This window comes from Xenopus laevis, chromosome 9_10L (genome assembly GCF_017654675.1).
Source record: "Xenopus laevis strain J_2021 chromosome 9_10L, Xenopus_laevis_v10.1, whole genome shotgun sequence".
Classification (NCBI taxonomy): domain Eukaryota; kingdom Metazoa; phylum Chordata; class Amphibia; order Anura; family Pipidae; genus Xenopus; species Xenopus laevis.
In genome coordinates, this window is record NC_054387.1 from 108,577,496 (window position 1) to 108,598,874 (window position 21,379).

Below are 21,379 nucleotides of genomic sequence, written 5' to 3' on the forward strand. Positions count from 1 at the left end.
CTAATTTTTTTATATTTGGATTTTTTTTAACAAATAAGCAAACATTCAACTTTTTTAACAAATGTAAGTTAATTTGAATATGAAAAACCTCTAGCCTTAGGCAAATTTTAATTTTGATAAGCCCAACAGAGTAAAATGCTTGTTGATATAAAAGCGGTTTAAAAGTTAATTTTACTATCTCATTTAGGCTGTACAGCTATAAGAAAATCAGTTGTCGGGTTTGCCGAGGAGCCAGTCTAACTCTACAGATTGCGGTTTTGTAACGGGAGGTCTGGTCATCTGATTTTAATTCAAGCCAGTTCTGTAAAAGTCAGACATAGGCGCAGGTGATGTATGACTGGGACTGTTACCGCAGTATCCGAGACATCGCAGGCTTGATATGGTCCACTGCCAGTTTCAATTAGCCCATTAATTAGGCATAGGAGGGGTTGTGTGGAGATGCCAGTGATCAGGGAGGGACAGAACTGCTGGAAAGACCAGAGCCAAGTTTGATAAGAACATGCTGTAGGTTTATAGAGCTGAGCTTGTTTATATACACTCATAGATTTGTATTCTTGTCTAGTACTGACAGCATATACAGAACTGGGCAAAACATACATTTTTATCATCAGCAGAAACTATAGCTTCATTAAACATTTTCTCTCCTTTATCTAAGAGACTTATTAAGAAACTAATCTATTTTTTGGATATTTTGGAATGCTTCCCCCAGCTTTTAAAAACGTCCAACTCACACTGCTGGCAGTTTCAAAATCCTATGTTCTCTCAGAGTTCCCCTAGTCCTCCTGTAATGTCATAATCCCCTTACCAGAAACTAGCAGAAGGACTGAGACATTTTAGGTGCTCAAGAGACCCAGGACACATGCCCACAAACTATATACTGTCAATCTTTGGAAGGAATGTGAAGCTAATATATTAAATGCAGGATCCATTCTAACAGCTAGTTGAGGCTACCAGATCAGATCAGCATGCTTTCTTTAAAGGGGACATATAGAATAAGTAAAAAAAAGCAAATGATGTAGGCAATAATGAATAATACATAGTGCTAGTTTTACATGGAGCCCTGCAGTCACACAAGAAAAGACAGGCTTCAGTTCCCTATTAAGGCAGCTTAGCTGCTGATTGGTTCCTGTCCTACAGTGCAGTGTACTGAGTGCCGCCAGCTCCTGGGAAAGGAGGCAGCGGGAACAGTGGAACATATCGTCAGGGCTAGTTGAGTTTTGGGGGAATTTTTCAATAAATCAGCCCCAAATAGAGTCCTAAGTGGGTGCATTTTTTGGAACCCCGACCCATACCCGCAACCTGCAATCCGCAACCCGGACCAGCAACCCGCATTCTTACCCGGTTGGACCCGCTACCCGACCCGCAAGTACCTTATCCGCAACCCGGACCCGTGACCTGCTGACCATCAAGAATCAGGAAGTGCTGTCATTGTAAACCGGAAGTGACATCATCGGAAGTAGGCTTGATCAGAAAAAAGGGAGTAACGCCGGAAGTAATGTCATTGTAATCTGGAAGTGACAACATCGGAAGTAGGCTTGATCAGAAAAAAGGAGTAAAAAATTGCTATTGAGAAGACCCGCGGACTGACCTGCAAACCCGCAGAACCGCAATCCACGTCTATATCCGCATCCGGGATTCTACCCGCAGGGTACCACAGGTTTTTGCGGGTAACCTGTGGGTACCCGACCCGCTGCAGGACTCTAGCCCCAAATACATTCATTTCAAGCACATTCCTTCTATAGTTAGAGGAATATAATGCACTGGCACATTCTTGTTTTTACATATGCCTCTTTTAAGGAACCAGACGTATAGAGTTATAATCTTGTGATCCTTTACATAATATCAGTTAAGCATTATGTAGCTGGAAAACGTGCACTGTACTAAGCCAGGGATCCAATACCTGGAAAGAGAAATGGATTTCAATTTCTACAGCAAAAAAAGATGTCTTAACATAGTGACCCAGCAGTGGTGCTTTAATAGATGTTAGTGAGCTTCACCTTATTTATACTGTATAGTAGTACAATGTTATTGTCCCTACAAATATTGCATTGAGTTACTCAGGCTTCTTGTAGGGCTAGTTGCATCCACATGAGCACAGGCTGAGGCTTGCGGTAACTTGTACTCCTGCCTCTCACTGGGACAAGCAAATAACTAGCAACTACAGGACTGTGTTGTAATCTCATCATTTACACAAGTGCTTTGCACTTGAAATTGTTTTTCAAGTTGAAGGATTTCTAATTTCTGTAGTGAGTACATTTTGAATACCGATATGATTTGAAACAATGTTGAGTGATAACATTTGTAATTGTTAAACTTACAACGAATTGTGTGGTTTATTTATCTATTATTTTGGGATTATTTCCATTTTTGTGCTCAACTTCACACATTATGGGGCAGATTTATCAAGGGTGGAATTTCGAATCTAAAAAAAACAAAAAACGAAATTCGAATTAAAAAAGAGCCACCAAAATTTAAAAAAATCCGTCTTTCTTTTTGGCCGAATAGGTCCGTTTTGGATTGAATTGGAATCGTACGAATCAAAGTAATAGCGCATTCGATCGAATTAGATTCAAAGTTTTTCTAAAAACAAAGTTTGATTTTTCAGACTCCAATTGACTCCAAATAGGTTCTAGGAGGTCTCCCATAGGCTAAAACAGCAATTTTGGAGGTTTTAGATGGTGGATCGTCAAAGTCACATTTTTAAAGAGACAGTACATGATAAATTTCAATATTCGAATTTTCAATCTTTTTTCAAATTCGAATCGAATTTGGACTATTCCCTAGTCAAGGTACACAAAAATTTGCTTGAAATTCTAATTTTCACTTTTTTCAACATTTAATAAATCTGCACCTATGGGTGATCCTCTCAATAATGTTAATTCCTTCTGGGTCAGGTGCTGCTTTCATATAAACAAATACAAGCAGCTTTTATCTACAGCTCTAGATGGTTTGTCCCATAGTTGCCTATAGCTACCAATGAGACCATTGTTTTTATTTTCCAACTCTTGAGAATGGGCCCAGAGGGGCCCAAATCGTTTATGGATAAATATATTAATATATTGTAGTTTTGCAGTGCATTTAGTTTTGCCAGAAAAATTTATTTTTTTGTGCCAGAAAAAATATCGACAGCGTTATTAGAATATCTCCATGCATCTTGTTTTCATCTAGAATTTTTTTTTTTATTGCACCAGAAACTACGCTAACTGACATCAATGCATTTCATGTGAGAAAAACAGGACAGTTTCACTCATCTAAAGTAGACGCTATCACTGACTGGAGGGTACTGCTGAGAAACACTATAGGTATAGTTTTTCACCACTTTTAAGCTAGAAGTGGTGACAGGGATGGTCAAGAGCTGGTGAAAGGAGCATAATGGAATACAAAGTTGAAAAACCAATGGGGAAAACAGGAGAATAAAGTCAGAGGGGCATATGAATCAAAGGGTGAAAATGTCGTTTGCCATAGGTAACACACAAATTTGACTGCTATTTTTATTCGGATGTTTGGGATATTAAGAGCATATTTATCAAAGGGTACAAATAAGTGCAAACTCTACTATTAACCTTTGATAAAGATTACCCTAAATATTCTATAAAAATGAATAGAAAGCTAGGGTGTTCCCCTCTAATGAATTCTACTACTCGTACTTGCTAGTGCTGACTTTAGTGAAGGCACAGTACTAAACAGAGGTAACACCCATTCTCCTATAAGTACCCTATTACCGCCGACCTTAGGGCTTCCATGAGACTACAGGGAGGTGCCGTCCAATATCCAAAGTATGAGACTGGATGTTGTGCAAACAGAGTGAACTGCCCAAAGTTATACACTAAGAAACATGTTCATCTAGAGCATGGACACCAACCTTTTTTACTGGTGAGCCACATTCAAGCATAAAATAATGTCGGAGAGCAACATAAGCATGCAAAAAGTTCCTGGGGCTTCCAAATAAGGGTTGTGATTGGGTATTTGTAGCTCCTATGTGGCCAACAGGAGGGTCTGTTTGGCAGTACACGTTTTTATCAAACCAAAACTTTGTCAGGAATTCAAAAATAAGCACCTGCTTGAGCAGCAACATGTTGCTCACGAGCCACTGGTTGGGGATCTAGAGTATATAACACATAAAAACTTGCACTGTCCTTCTTATTTTTTTTTAACATTTTTTTTTAATTAAAGTTTAGTCAAAGAAAAGACAGTGTCTGTATATCTAACATTCTAGAATTCAATTAGCAAGGTGTCACAAAATAATTAAAAAATATGCAGAATGAGGATGGAATTAAGAGGTGTGTATGTGATACAAAGTGGGGTGTTCACTTCTTAGCCGTTTGCGTATATCTAATGAGTTACCCTTGAGTTGATGAGAGCAATTGCCAAAGGGTCCAAACTTTTTTCGGAAATTTGTTTTGGCACTGTTATTCTTATTAGTAGGAGGCATGTACAATATTTCTGTGTACATATATCACTTTCTTTGGCTATAGTTTGTTAACAAGTATATGATTTGGAGCAGAAGAAATCTGCGAAGAGGCCAAACACAATTTTTGACTTTCGTTAAAGGGCATGTAAAGTCTAAAATAGAATAAGGCTAGAAATGTTGTATTTTGTATACTAAATATAAACAGGAACTTACTGCACCACAAGCCTAATCAAACAAATAATTTATGCTTTCAAAGTTGGCTACAGGGGGTCACCATCTTGTAACTTTTAAACATCTTTGCAAGACTAAGACTGTTCATACAGTCAGGTTTCTTATAAAAACAGCACACATTTTTTAATTAAAGTATATTGGAGATTTTTTTTCATTAAAGAAAGTAAAAATGTGATTTTATTTTTTTGCCTTTACATGCCCTTTAAATGCAACCCTATAGCTTTATAACAGAATAGATATCCCAATGTCAGTGATCCTTTAAAGGAAAAACTACAGTATTCATTGTCTACATTTACAGCCTTTAAACACGGACAGACCATCATAGAGTCAGGCAGAAAGATTTGCAAGCAGAGTTGGAATGTTCTGAGCACACAAGCTCTTTCTTCATAATTTATAATCTATTTAAGAGAGAAGTAAGAAGGTGAATTTGCTTTTGATCAGGGTATGTTTTCTCTTAAAGGTGCTGGAACAAGAGTCTCTAAGCATTTGCTGAGTACATACAAGCTAATAGTTAACCCTTAACCTCCAATAAAGAAAGTTTAAACAGCAATGGCTGTTTCATGTACACATGGCAGCCCTCACCCAACACACCACCCAAATTTGGTGGAGATCACTAGGTCCCCAAATGAGCAGATCTCCATGCTTATGGCCAGTCATCAGCTCCAGAATAGTCTTAGCATCCCCACCTCTGAATATTTCTACCACTATTTTTGACTTTTTGTGTTCCTCATTGCCCTTTGTCTTCATTTCCACTGTAAACTCCAAATGTTGATTCAGCTCTAAAAATATATTCTTACAAACTTGGTTTGTGAAGAGCTCACTACTATTAGGGTTATTGCCCAGTCGGTATTTCACCAGCTGAGCTGTAAAATACCAGCCAAGTCTAGGGCCGGTATTAGCAATTTACCCCCAATATAGTAGCCAGTAATTTTCTAATTCCTTGTTGGTCCGCCCCCTGCCCAACTCATATACACCCCAAAGCCCTCTCCCTGCTCCCCAAACGCTGTCTATTCACTTAAGCCAAAGTGCAGCATCCTTTCTTGGTTGAGCCAGCCCCCAGAACATCATTACTCCACCCCTGAAATGACACATCCCCCTATATGGCACAGCCCCACCCTGTCTCTGCCCCACCCACTACATTATCGTCTGGTAAGGTCTGAACAAAAAGGTGGCAACCCTAACTACTATATGTTGTACTGCTTATTTTTCAGCCCCCAAGCAGGCCGTATTTGTGGCAAGGCCACAAAGGCCCGGGCCTAGGGCGGCAAGATTGTGCACGCTCCTGCGGGGGGCAGGGGATTGTGCTAGGGCCCTGGGGCGTGAAGTTGCCGGGCAATTGGAACCTGCGGCGCAATGCGGCCTCGGGCGCACAAAACTGAAGTCTGCCCCCAAGAGAGCACTTTGGGCTCAGATTGCTTCCCTTAGCGCCTTTAACTTATTTGAAATGTTTTTCTTCCAGCATTGTGTTTTACTTTGTGAAATTGCGTACAATAAAATATACAAATACATATCCGCATTAAAACATTTGGTTTCTTTCATTTTCTTATAATTAATATTTTTTTATCAAATGGTAAAATAAACATAGTTCTTGGCGGGGGATACAGGCTTTTGCGACCTACTACTGAAACTATAACAATTGTAACACAATATATGTCCAATGCTCCCAAAAATCCAGCCCTGACTAAAAGAAAGTGGGAGATAGCTTTCCGTAGCTTGCTGGTGGAATAAATTTACTTTCCCATAACTGACAGCTGCATTCTATAAACCCATTTGCAGTTTAGACAGATTTTCAAACACTAAAAAAAGATTTCATAAAATGACTGCAAAACATTTCCATTATTGAATACTTTTTCCCATTCCATCAATAAGGATACCTGCCCAGCTTGTTCACTAAAGAATTGACCGTAAGGCTAGTAGTTCAAGTGCTGACCTGGGCAAAGCTAATTAGCTGTAATTAGTAGATTCAAGGCATGTCCTACAATTAGCAATCTTAGATTTCCTGTACTAGGAAAATCTGTTCCAACAGAGGCTGTATGTGTGCAATCTCTGGATATATTCTGGGAAATGTAGAAACATAAATACATGAAGTTTAATGGCAGAAATGAACCAAATGGCCCAATGAGTCTGGAAATTTGAATGTGTGTGTTTAAGTCCTTTCACTTATATCTGCCCTCTTACATTTAAATTCATTTATTGTACTCAAACCCATCAATTCTGCTAGAAGTTTTCAAACATCCTCCTTATTTCCTGCACCTTGGAACATACTTACACTATGACTTGGCCACACACATAGATTGCCCATTTTGGTAACTCTTTGCTCAAAATAGCATAATATTTTTTCAGGTGTAGGCCCTCAAATGGTGGTTTTTGAGCGAGTCTCTTCGGTTGGTACTACAGTTCATCTCTTAAGACAAGAGTTCTACATGGAGTTTATTGGTCAACCAGGCTCAGAATCAGGGTCCACTAGAGATATAAAAGGTCAGTTAAGAGGTGTACAAAATTGTACAAAATTAGGAGTTTTTAGACATCTTAGGGACTCAGCTTTTATTTGTCCTAGCCATCTCCATGCACAACTGGGTAAGTCCCATCATCATGTGTTGTTATTTCTATAGGTTCTGTAAAGCATATTAATGAAGTGTTGCATAACTTGCTGGCACTATATAAATAAATAAATGATGATGATGTAAAACATGTTTGGTGTTTTCAAAGCTTCCATCACTCCTAGGGGCCCAGTGATGAAATATCATGTAGTCATGTAGAATTAGCTTGGCTAATCACAATTCATCTCCATGGCGCTGATTGGTAAACTTATCTTGAACTTCCTCATATCTGACTGTACCTAAAAAATATCATAGGAATAGGTTTATCACAATCAAGTTTGCTCGAACAAATTATATGTAAAGGTTCGTAGCAATTACAGTCAGGTCCATAAATATTCGGACATATTATTTTCTAATTTTGGTTCTGTACATTACCACAATGAATTTTAAATGAAACAACTCAGATGCAGTTGAACTGCAGAATTTCAGTTTTAATTCGAATTAATTTAAATCACTTCATTTCAGGAGCTCAAAAGTAATTGGACAAATTAAAAAATTTAAAATAAAATGTTTATTTCTAATACTTGGTTGAAAACCCTTTGCTGGCAATGACAGCCTGAAGTCTTGAACTCATGGATATCACCAGATTCTGGGTTTCCTCCTTTTTAATGCTCTGCCAGGCCTTTACTGCAGTGGCTTTCAGTTTGCAGTTTGTTTGTGGGCCTTGTTTAGTCTTCAACAAGTGAAATGCAGCTCAATTGGGTTCAGATCAGGTGACTGACTTGGCCATTCAAGAATATTCCACTTCTTTGTTTTAATAAACTCCTGGGTTGCTTTGGCTGTATGTTTTGGGTCATTATGAAACGCCTCCCAATCAATTTGACTGCATTTAGCTGGATTTGAGCAGACAGTGTCTCTGAACACCTCAGAATTAATTTGGCTGCTTCTGTCCTGTGTCACATCATGGATAAACACTAGTGTCCCAGTGCCACTGGCAGCCATGCACGCCCAAGCCATTATACTGCCTCCACCATGTTTTATAGATGATGTGGTATGCTTTGGATCATGAGCTGTTCCACGCCTTCTCCGAGGTTGATCTTGGTTTCATCTGTCCAAAGAATGTTTTTCCAGAACTGTGCTTTCTTTTTTAGATGTCCAATCTAGCCTTTCTATTCTTGATGCTTATGAGTGGCTTGTACCTTGCAGTGCACCCTCTGTATTAACTTTCATGCAGTCTCTCTTTATGGCAGACTTGGTTATCAATACGCCTATCTCCTGGAGAGTGTTGTTCACTTGTTAGGCTGTTATGAAGCGGTTTCTCGTCACCGTGGAAATGATTCTGTTATCATCCACCACTGTTGTCTTCCGTGGACGTCCAGGTCTTTTTGTGTTGCTGAGTTCACCAGTGATTTCTATCATTCTTTCACAGGATGTACTAAACTGTAGATTTTGCCACTTCTTATATTGTAGCAATTTCTTGGATGATTTTTTTCTGTTTTTGCAGCTTAAAGGGCATGTAAAGGCAAAAAATAAAATCCCATTTTTACTTTCTTTAATGAAAAAGAAACCTATCTCCAATATACTTTAATTAAAAAATGTGTACCATTTTTATAAGAAACCTGACTGTATGCAGTGAAATTCTCCCTTCATTTACTGCTGTGGATAGGAATTGTCAGATGGTCCCTAACTGCTGAGCAGGGAAACAATCATACTTATGAACAGCAGGGGGAGCCCCCGCCTTACTTCCCAGCCATGCGGAACTCAAGCAGCTTTGTTTATGACGATCCCTAAGCAGCCCAGACCACACTGAGTATGTGCACAGTCTTAGTCTTGCAAAGATGTTTAACAAAGTTACAAGATGGTGACCCCCTGTAGCCAACTTTGAAAGCATAAATCATTTGTTTGATTAGGCTTGTGGTGCAGTAAGTTCATGTTTATATTTAGTATACAAAATACAGCATTTCTAGCCTTATTCTATTTTAGACTTTACATGCCCTTTAAGGATGGCTTGTTTCACCTGCATGGAGAGCTCCTTTGACTGCATGTTTTTTGTTCACAGCAAAATCTTCCACATACAAGCACCCCCCCCCCCTCAAATCAACTCCAGGGCTTTTATCTGCTTCATAGATAATGACATAACGAAGGAATTGCCCACACCCACATTGCCCAGTAGTTCCCCATCTTTGTTTCTTGTTCAATCTGCTAATGGTTGCTTTCAGTTTCTTAAGTGTAGGGTCCAAATACAAATATGCTAAGCAGAATATAACAAAATCGAGAGCTTGTGTAGACCACTTTAAAAGTATTGATAATTACTGTTACTAGACTTTTAAACCTGTGTACAAAATTCAGCATTTTGAGTCATATTTATTTTTAGGGTGCAGTTCTCCTTTAAATCAGTCCTGTCACACATTTTTAATGTTATGATTGCATTGTTTTTAGAAATATGTTTTATTCTGATGGTCTCTGACTACAACACTATATTTCTGGAAAGGATTAAGCCGAACGCACCTCAATCAGTGTATTGTATTTGAATTCAATAATTCAGGAAAAATATTGTATAAAAAAATTCTGAAGCTCTGGGGCTTAACTGATATGCAGTTCTATTCTTAACATTAAAATTGGTCTGAAAATAGAAGAATTTAGTAAAAAAAATGGTTCACTGCATTGTCTCAGCAGCTTAATAGTATGCTTTGTTTAGTAGGTTTTGTAGGTAACGGGTTTTTGTCCTGCAAGAAGTGAAAGGCTGCAAGTTTACAAGACTAATATAAATTGTTGCTGCTGCCATATTGTCCTAACCAAGTGATCCCTAACTATTCAGCTCATCACTAACCCCTTGGCTGTTTTGCTACAGTGGTCTCAGAGCAGGTGGTTATTTTTGAATTCCTGGGTTGGAGGCAAGTTTTGGTTGCATAATACTACATATACTGCCAAATTGTATTTACATAGTTACAGGGACATAGTAAGTTAGGTTGAAAAAAGACACGTCCACCGAGTTCAACTTTGAACTCTATTTTAACCTGCCTAACTGCCAGATGAAAAAAAACGCCATCTCCAATTTGCCTCAGAGGTGGAAAAAATTCCTTCCTGACTCCAAAATGGCAATGGGACTAGTCCCTGGATCAACTTGGACTATGAGCTATCTCCCATAACCCTGTATTCCCTCACTTGCTAAAAAGCCATCCAACCCCTTCTTAAAGCTATCTAATGTATCAGCCTGTACCACTGATTCAGGGAGAGAATTCCACATCTTCACAGCTCTCACTGTAACAAACCCCTTCCAAATATTTAGGCAGAACCTCTTTTCTTCTAATCGGAATGGGTGACCTCGTGTCAGCTGGAAAGACCTACTGGTAAATAAAGCATTAGAGAGATTATTATATGATCCCCTTATATATTTATACATTGTTATCATATCCCCCCCTTAAGCGCCTGTTCTCCAGCGTGAACATCTCCAATTTGGCCAGTCTTTCCTCATAGCTAAGATTTTCAATACCTTTTACCAGCTTAGTTGCCCTTCTCTGTACCCTCTCTAATACAATAATGTCCTGTTTGAGTGATGGAGACCAAAACTGTACGGCTTATTCTAGATGGGGCCTTACCAGTGCTCTATAAAGTAGAAGAATGATAACTCACTTGTATTCAAATTGGCATACTCATTTTAAACTCAAAATCTGCTAAGGGGTTCCTTGAGGAAATGATTATTGCCACATATTCTGGGTAAACTGAGGAATGTGCAGCAACATATTTGCTGTTTCTGCAGTTTGTATTTTTAACCTGCGAGACACCTACATGTAGATACCATGGTTAGTACTCAGTAAACTGGCTTTCACAGAAGAAAGAAAGAAACTGTCTTCTGCTGTGAATCAGGTTAATCATTTCCTAGTTATCTACATTCTTAGTACATTCCATTTTGTTTATCAGGTTCCTTCAAACAAAAAGTGGAGATCCGCCCTACAGCAACTAGTAATATGAATGTTCTCAATGACAGAAATTTTCCAGTGACGTTGCCATTGAAAGAAATCAGGTGTAATTAGGGGCGTTAACTCAAAACATGAACATGCTTAAAATAGTAGTTTAGCTGTTATAGATTAGATCTATCTATCTATCTATCATCTATCTATCTATCTATCTATCTATCTATCTATCTATCTATCTATCTATCTATCTATCTATCTATCTATCTATTATCTATCTATCTATCTATCTATCTATCTATCTAACTATCTATCTATCTATCTATCTATCTATCTATCAATTATCTATCTATCTATCTATCTATCTATCTATCTATCTATCTAACTATCTATCTATCTATCTATCTATCTATCTATCTATCAATTATCTATCTATCTATCTATCTATCTATCTATCTATCTATCTATCTATTATCTATCTATCTATCTATCTAACTATCTATCTATCTATCTATCTATCTATCTATCTATCTATCTATCAATTATCTATCTATCTATCTATCTATCTATCTATCAATTATCTATCTATCTATCTATCTATCTATCTATCTATCAATTATCTATCTATCTATCTATCTATCTATCTATCTATCTATCTATCTATCTATCTATCATCTATCTCTATTATCTATCTATCATAACTTCTATGATGCATACTTAGCTATCTTACTCCCTATATGTATACTCCTTGCTTAATTCAAGATCAAACTAAATCTCCTGTCCATGCAGTTACATTCTCTCATCTATAACTACAGGTATGGGATCTGTTATCTGGAAACCCCTTATCCAGAAAGCTCTAATTTACGGGGAAGCCATGTTGTGAGCAGGTACAAGCTGGATTGCCTATGTGTAACAAGAGCACGCTTGACCCCCGCCCTTGCCAGAAAATTTTTTGGAGGGCCCGGCAAGATATTGTTACTCCTGTGTTGCTAAACATAACTCCATGTATACTTCCATTTAACCCTCACTATTCACTATGCATTTTTCCTTCTGATCTTTCCTAAAAGCAACCTCTATGCATGCTTTTATTTCACCCTCCTTATAAGCAAACCCTATACATAGTCCCATCTCACACACATACATGCTTGCATCCATACATCTCACTTTCTCCCAATGCATAAATTCCTTGCATTCTTACATTACACTACCTGAAGTCTGGTTTAGACCCTGGGCAAATCTGTCTTCATATGCCTCAGGCCCCAACATTATATTGTTTGAAAGGTTGAGTAGAATGGATTTCTGTTCTTGCAAAGCACGTGTGTTGTGCTAAATTGTATCAAAACATATAATTATTCATAATAATGCATGAGTTATGGGCAACGGCTAATGGGCATTTACACATTTTTCCCTTTATCAAACATTCCTTAACTGTGCCTCTGCTGTCAGATTTGCTGTACAGGTATGGGACCTGTTATCCAGAATGCTCGGGACCATAATTTGAATCTTCATGCCTTAAATCTACTAGAAATTCATGTAAACATTAAATAAACCCAAAAGGCTGGTTTTGCCTCCAATAAGGATTAATTATATCTTAGATTAGATCAAGTGCAAACTACTGTTTTATTAATACAGAGAAAAAGGAAATCCTTTTTAAAAATTTGGATTATTTTGATAAAATGGAGTCTATGGGAGACCATTCTGTAATTTGGAGCTTTCTGGATAACGGGTTTCTGGATAATGGATCCGATACCTGCACTAATCATTTTCCAATCCAATTAACAATTTTTTTGCCATATATGGTTATTTCGCCCAATTTATTATCTCAGTCAGAAACAGCATACAGTATTGAACACCCTTATCTTAAGTTGAATGCTGACAAAACCTGAGACCTGGTCTTTCGGAGCTTATATTTGAATGAAGTCAACAATACTTATACTGTCAGGATGAAGTAATTGAGTGTTTTATTTCCATTCATTATTCTTCATAATCTAGTCAGGAAATCAGACTCAGGTCTGTACAATAACACAAGACAATGTGAACTGCTGGAAAACAAATTATTTGAAATCAAAAGGAAAATGATATACAGGTGTGAGATCTGTTATATGGAAACCCGTTATCCATACAGTTCTGATTTATGGAATAGCCATCTCCCATAGACTTAATTTTAATCAAATAATTCAAATTTTAAAACATTATTAAATTTATCTCTGTAATAATAAATCAGTACCTTGTACTTTATCCAAACTTAGATATAATGAATCCTTATTGGAGGCAAAACCAGCCTATTGGGTTTCTTTAATGTTAAGGTATGAAGATCCAAATTACAGACTCATTATCTGGAAAACCCCAGGTCCTGAGCATTCTGTATAACAGGTCCCATACCTGTATTACATTGTCAATTAATGTAAAGTATATGTTTTTAGTATTATATAGCCACTGATATTCTACGGAAACTTACATTATTCTCCATTTTTTTATGTTTGTGCTGGTGATTTTCTACTTCTTCGCATACATTCAAGACTTCTCCTCTTCAATAGAATTTTCTCTATTGGGGCAGGGTATGTATGTATGTATGTATGTATGTATATTTTTATTTGTATAGCGCTCCTTGAGGGCAAAACACTGTACAGCAAAACAATAAATTAGTAGTAACAAACAAGGGGTCACTGCAATAATGATTAACAATAAGTGCATTATTAGAAATACAATTCACATAAATATAAAATATAATTACAATGCAGATTTAGTGCTCAGTGTCAAGGAAACAAAAGGCTAGAGGACCCTACCCCGTCGGGTTTACAGTCTAAATGGGAGGGTAACATACAGACACAATTCAGAGGGGTATAAAGGTGCTGCAGGTTACAGTTTGTTACACTGTTATATAAGTGCCAGTTCAGGTGTTATCCAGGTGCTCCCAGAGGTAGTCTTTGAGTTTTGTTTTAAAAACACTGAAGGAGGATTCTTTCTTGAGAGATTCAGGAATGGCATTCCAAATATAAGAGAGAAGGGTTTGATACGGGAAACAGAAGTAGTAGTGGGGGGTACAGCCATGCAGTTGCTCTGAGAGGAGCGGAGGTTTCGACCAGGAACATATAGAGGAACAAGAGATAAGATGTAGTTAGGTGCAGAGGAATGAAGGGCTTTGAAAGTTATGAGGAGGAGTTTATAAAATACTCTTTGTTTTATAGGAAGCTATAATAAGGACTTCAGCAGGGGAGGGGCCTGAGCCCTATTGGGAGGAGGATAATTCTGGCAGCAGTGTAAATAAACAGACTGTAGAGGGGAGAAATGGGAGTTAGGGAGGCCAGTTAGTAGAAGGTTACAGTAATCTAGTCGGGATAGGATGAGAGCATGCATGAGAGTCTTGGACATATCAGGTGAAAGGAAGGGATGGATTTTGGCAATATTGCGTAAGAAAAAGTGACCGGTTTTGACAGTGGTGTTAATATGATCAGAGAAGGAGAGAGAGGAGTCAAAGATTACCCCCAGACAGAAAGCTGAGTTGAGCATGCCATCAATAGAGATAGTAAAAAGGAGAGTAGGACCAGGCTTAGGTGGAAAGACGATTAATTCAGTTTTTGTTAGGTTGAATTTGAGGTGGCGCTGGTGCATCCAATTTGAGATAGCTAAGATGCAGTTAGAGATTTGAGCCTCTTTTCCTCTTGTATTGTATTAATGGCTGTTTTTGCATTGCCCAAGGACATGGTTTGGCTGCAGGGATATCTCTAGAAAATTCAGAGTAAAAATTCAGAGTAATGTATTAATTTGGCCTGGTTTAATAAACCATATATACAGTACATTACTCCCACTAATTTTAAAAGTCAAGCCCCCTTCACTTCTACTCATTTTGTACTGTATTATACCCAACAGCTTAAAAAAGGGGGGTTCCACATAGTTGAGGTACTTCCTCATGTGAACATTGGCAGCACAAATTCTTTGCTCTTAACATAACCACCTTTTCACTAAAACATCCATTGCCTAGATACATTTTCTCACTTATTTCCCCCCTAATATCTGACCAACATCTGATCCTGCACAATCCATGAAGTTCCTGTAGCCTTTTCCACTGACATGCTGCAACCCGGATAGAGCAATAAACTATATGATACCAAACACCTCAAAATAAATCAATATTTAGCAAGCCGTAGAAATGGTATTCCAAGATATTTGCAACTTGGTTTTCAGATTTGGATTTTATAACTGATCTGTTCTCCGAAGTTGTCCAGTTTAGCTTTCATACAATTATCTGTTTGCTTAGTTCAATGACCCCAACCCCCCAAAAGTCAGGCCATGCTTGAATGACCGAGGATGATGAATAGGAGAGAGACTGAATTGAATGATCAGTAGTAACATATAGCAGTGACAACAACAATAACAATAGCAGCGACATTAATGATGATGGTGCGGCCTCTGGCTCACAATCCGTCTGTTCTCTGGTTGCTAGGGTTATCTCAGATTTATTTAGAGTGCATGTAGTAAACACAGCATGAATTATCTTTTACATGGTCCAAAATGAGAAACAACAAAAAAAGGGGAGATACAAATTTTACCGTTGCATTTTACACCGGCACAACAAATATGCCTTTAAATTTTTCTTTTTATGCTGCTTTCATTAAAATGTTGACCAAACCCAAACTAGCCACAGAGACCCTTCTATTTTCATCTTATATTCTATTGTCTTCCACTATGAGTGTCAATCGGAATTCTGCACCACTGTGAGGTCAGAGCTGTAATTAACCATCAATATTGTATGAGCCATGCCCATCATTTGTTTGTAACCTGGACAAGGATAGAAAATATATACAGAGGCTTTGGGAGACTATTTTTATTTATTTAGACAAATCGTAAATACTGTACCTAATATTTTTTGTCATGGGTAACATGGTGTTGGGGATTAAAAAGAAAATATGGGACTAATGTTTTGAATGGTCTAATAACCCACAGCAACCGGTTAAAGGGCATGTAAAGGCAAAAAAATAAAATCCCATTTTTACTTTCTTTAATGAAAAAGAAACCTATCTCCAATATGCTTTAATTAAAAAATGTGTACCGTTTTTATAAGAAACTGACTGTATGCAGTGAAATTCTCCCTTCATTTACTGCTGTGGATAGGAATTGTCAGACGGTCCCTAACTGCTGAGCAGGGAAACAATCATACTTATGAACAGCAGGGGGAGCCCTCGCCTTACTTCCCAGCCATGCAGAACTCAAGCAGCTTTGTTTATGACGATCCCTAAGCAGCCCAGACCACACTGAGCATGTGCACAGTCTTAGTCTTGCAAAGATGTATAACAAAGTTACAAGATGGTGACCCCCTGTAGCCAACTTTGAAAGCATAAATTATTTGTTTGATTAGGTTTGTGGTGCAGTAAGTTCATGTTTATATTTAGTATACAAAATACAGCATTTCTAGCCTTATACTATTTTAGACTTTACATGCCCTTTGAAAACAAACATCTAATTGGTGGCTAGGGTTTATTAGATATGGGCAAATGCAAGACTTTTTATTACATTACCCCAATGTCTACAGTTGAAACAGTGGCAGGAAAGAGATACACATGGTCACATGTCACAAATAACGGAGTATTACACATTTACATCAGCGCCAGTGGAGCTTGCAATCTAAATTCCACTTACATATACTCATGGTCATTTTTTTTTATCAGGAGCCAATAAACTGTCTGATATGTTTTCATATGAGTATGGGAGGAAACTCATGCAAGTACAGGAAGACAATACAAATTTAGGACCCCCCTGCTGCAAGGCATGTGGGCAATAGAATGCCTATGTGTGTAAACTAGCCCAATAGATTTCTACCCAAACTGGAAAAGTATTTCAGGATAACATAATTCTTCATATAGGCATGTAGGCAGCCCAATTTATAATATAATGATGTTAGAAGGAAAGTATACCATTATATATCAGGAGAGGAACTTCATTGTATGAAAACATCAGTCGCATCAGGCTCTTCTGCTTCTCTATGTTTCTCATTTGGATTTCTGTGGCAACATCTATAGAATAGAGGAAAGACCTGATTTGAAAAGGGCTTTTGAGTTAAATACAAGGTTTATAAGCGTGAACCAGACATCTTGGTTATTTCGTGTCGGTTTAATTTGCATTGTGGAAACCATTTGAAAATGTCACCATCTGACTCCAACTCCAAACTCCAATCCTTTCAGCTAGAATGTGTTCGCTGACAGCGTGTGACTGGTATATTCAAAATGAATGAATTTTTCAAGCCTCCTACAGGGCTTCCTGCTACTCCACTGCTGAAACGATCTGACATCTAAACAGAAGTTCTGACACTGTTGATAAAGCCCAAAAATGCAGAAGTCAGGCTGGTTGTATGGATCCAAGGCAAAAGATTTGTTCATGGGAAGAAGTTAGCTGGGGCTGGGGCGGATGTTATGGCGGAAATGTGGAACTATAGGGATTATTGTGAAGGAAATAATAGAAATTATACCAAGATCACAATTTAGGTTGGCTTCTGTGGTTTCTATGACCCTTTGCAGGAATCTGCCACTGCCCCAGAACTGTCACAAAACCAAAGGGTGGAGACAGATGCTGGGAATTGCTGCTCAAACAGCTACACATGGAAATAAATGATAGACTAGATCAAGAGCAATGAACTTGCAATATTACTTTGTAGGGGGTTGTCTGTATCATTAAACATTCTATTTAAAGCCCATTTGGCTGGCATTTTTCCCAGTGATAATTGACCGTGACCCCCCCCAGACTCATTTCCCTAGCTAGCCTCTTTCAAGATGATTTTAAAACAGTAGGAGGGCTTTGAGCCAGCCATTGATAGTCTGAAACTGCAGGAATGTAGGGGTAAAGAAGGGAAATATACCCGTATTTGTGCATTTGTCTTGTAAGAAAAATGTAAAATGAAGATACTTAGAAATATCATGTAAACGGTACCTATTTATCCGTCGTAGTAGTATTAGTAGTAAAGTAGTCTTCCATGTACTTTCCCTTATATTAGCACAGTTAATTGAATACAATGAGTATTGCTTTTCCCTATACATCTAGATTTCAGCAGTACAGCACCATCTACAGGTGCCACTTGGCAGGTGTTACACTGGTCTGACTGGTAATAAAAGAAACCTGGGCGCAATAATAATAATACAGGTTAATCAACGAGAATGCAAATGGTTAAGGCAATCAATGTGGCATAATTAGGTATACAGTAAATACTCAAAGACAAGGCACTCAATTACTAGGCTACAGGTGGACCGTGCAATATCATAGACCTACTCACACAGCTGTTTTGGGACATACAGGACATTACAAGACTGAATGGGTAATTTGTGATGAGCTGGAGTGCTAGCACTAGATTGCTAAATTGTTCAAATAAGCATAGGGTTGTCTTGCTTCTAGAGTTCTTTGGTTGCCTTCTTTGTTTTGATGTGCAGGGTAGAGTGGTTGCAATTCATCACCTACATCCCACCCCCTCCTTTACATATATTTGCAGCATTGGCAAGTGTTTCTGGGGCTACCTACTAAAACTGGAATTAATTATTGTGATTTTGTGGAGTGTAACCCCAATGGCAAGTATACTTAATCACAATCAAGGGCTGAAGCCCATCTTGAACTATGATAAAGAGATGATTTCCAACAATCTTCGTTAAGTGAGCGCCGACACAATATGACGCATGCACAGTTGGAGCCGGAAAACTCCATTAAATACCAAAAGACAAGAAGAGGATCCAAAAGAAGCCAAGGCTGGCAAACATGGCGCCCCTGTGCTCCGCTGCGCTGTTCTGTATGTGCGGGTCAGTATTTCTAGAGGGGACACAATTCTGGTGTAACACTTTGCAGGGGGAGGCGGGGAGAGGGGCCAGTGGGGACTTTTGGCTGTCGGGGGTTCTCCTTTAAGCAAAAGATTTTTTGCAGGGTTTACTGGGAGCCATGGGAGGGCACTGACCATTATAAGGCTATGGGACACATAGTTATAGCTATGTTTCTAGCGGCAATCACCTGGGTTTTATGCATCCTTTAATATATAAGAGTATCTCCAAATCTGCGTGGTAAGGGTTTAATATGCCCATTTGTAAGACATTATTACCTTTTGATAGAAAACTACACAAAAATATTCTGGGAAAACAGAACAAACTCCACTGTCTAACAGGCAAGCTGGGGATGGTAATGTATATAGCAATACCAACAAAATGAAGAAAGTGAGAGGATTTGCCCAATAAAAATATCCTGTGAGCTCTAAAATGAAATTGCAGCAGTTCACACCAGAACTACTCCATGGAGATCTGTAAGGCGCCTGTTATTTCTTGGTTTATTAAAAACAAATATATATATGTTTCGACTTGTATGTACAAATAGACGTGCGGTTGAAAAGAGAACTTTGAAATTAAAAATGTAAAAATTCTTTTAATGTTTAATATACGTATTTAAATGGCATTTTTTTTTACATCTAAAAATACCCGAGAGTTAAAAACAATGTGTATTTAGACTTACGTCTGCGTAATTTTAGTGTATTATAATTACCAAAATGAGTATCTTACTGCAATGCACAAGCCTTTCCCAGCTTTTCTGCTCAACAAGCCAGTGCCAATTTCTAAATTAAGGTCTTTGTGAATAATTTCCCCAGGTGTTTGTTCATCTGACACCTTCCTCATCAGCGGCTATGCTTTCCAGATATTAGCTTGTGTCCTTTAGCAGGGCTGGAATAACATCTGGGAGAAATACTGAAGCTAGTATTAATGCAGCATAATTAATAACAAAGAAGCTTTTCATTTTCCATCACTTTTTCCCTAACCATAATGGGGCAAACGGTTATTTAATTCCTCCTTTTAATGTAACGCTTAGTGGGCTAATTGGGGGAATGTAAAAAATATGAATTATTTCACCCATGTGCGGACAGTTTTTCCATTGCGCAAATTACAGCTTTCATGAAACTGGGAAGTTAAAAAGAAAGATGGTGCATTTTATAGTTGGTTCCAGCATAACAAGTCATTCTTTTTGCACCGAAAAATAAATGATGTTTAAAAAGGTAGTTCAACTTTAAGTTAACTTTTAGGGGCCGATTCACTAAATTCAAGTGAAGGATTCGAAGTAAAAAAACTTTGAATTTCGAAGTATTTTTTGGGCTACTTCGACCATCGAATGGGCTACTTCGACCTTCGACTACGACTTCGAATAAGGATTCTAAGTAAAAATCGTTCGACTATTCGACCATTCGATAGTCGAAGTACTGTCTCTTTAAAAAAAACTTCGACCCCCTAGTTCGGCAGCTAAAAGCTACCGAAGTCAATGTTAGCCTATGGGGAAGGTCACCATAGGCTTTCCTAAGTTTTTTTGATCGAAGGATATTCCTTCGATTGTTGGATTAAAATCCTTCGAATCGTTCGAAATGAAGGATTTAATTGTTCGATCGAAGGAATAATCCTTCGATCGTACAATCGCAGTATTTGCGCTAAATCCTTCGACTTCGATATTCGAAGTCGAAGGATTTCAATTCCTAGTCGAATATCGAGGGTTAATTAACCCTCGATATTCGACCCTTAATGAATCAGCCCCTTAATATGTTATAGAATTGGAGCCCCCTTGCTGCCTTGCTGCCAAACTTTACTGTGATGGAAGGTCAGGATCCTCTTTGGGCAGAGCAGATGTATGAGACTATAGGGGTCATTTCTGTCTGGGGTCTGGCCGTTGTCTGGAACAGGAACAAGATTTTAAAGGGGGATCTAAGCCATTAAGATTTAAACTTGCTAATACTCCTCATTTTATATACATTTTCTATTTTTAGAATTTTGTATTTTTCTCTATATTTTTAATATTTTCAATTCTACTCTGCTTATACCAATCTTTCATTTCTTTTTAACCAGCTTTATATGACTTACTGAAATTTGTATCAACATTTTTAGACTCCAATTTAGAGGAGGAATTCTTGACTAAAAATAGGTATAGGCCAGGACTGCCTAAACCCTTATAAAAATTAGGGACGCATCGAATCCAGTATTTTGGATTTGCCGAACACCCCCGAATCCTTTGCGAAAGATTCGTCCGAATACCGTACCAAATCTGAATATGCACTTGCATATGCAAATTAGGGGTGGAAAGGGGATTTCCAGCCCGCCCCTCATTTGCATATGCAAATTAGGATTTGGATTCCGTTCGGCCGGGCAGAAGGATTCATCTGAATCCGAATCCTGCTGAAAAAGACAGAATCCCGAACCGAATCCTGGATTCGGTGCATCCCTAATAAAAATGTAAAATTGTTTCCAAAATGAGAAAATCTACATATGGTGCATTACTGGTATTAAGCC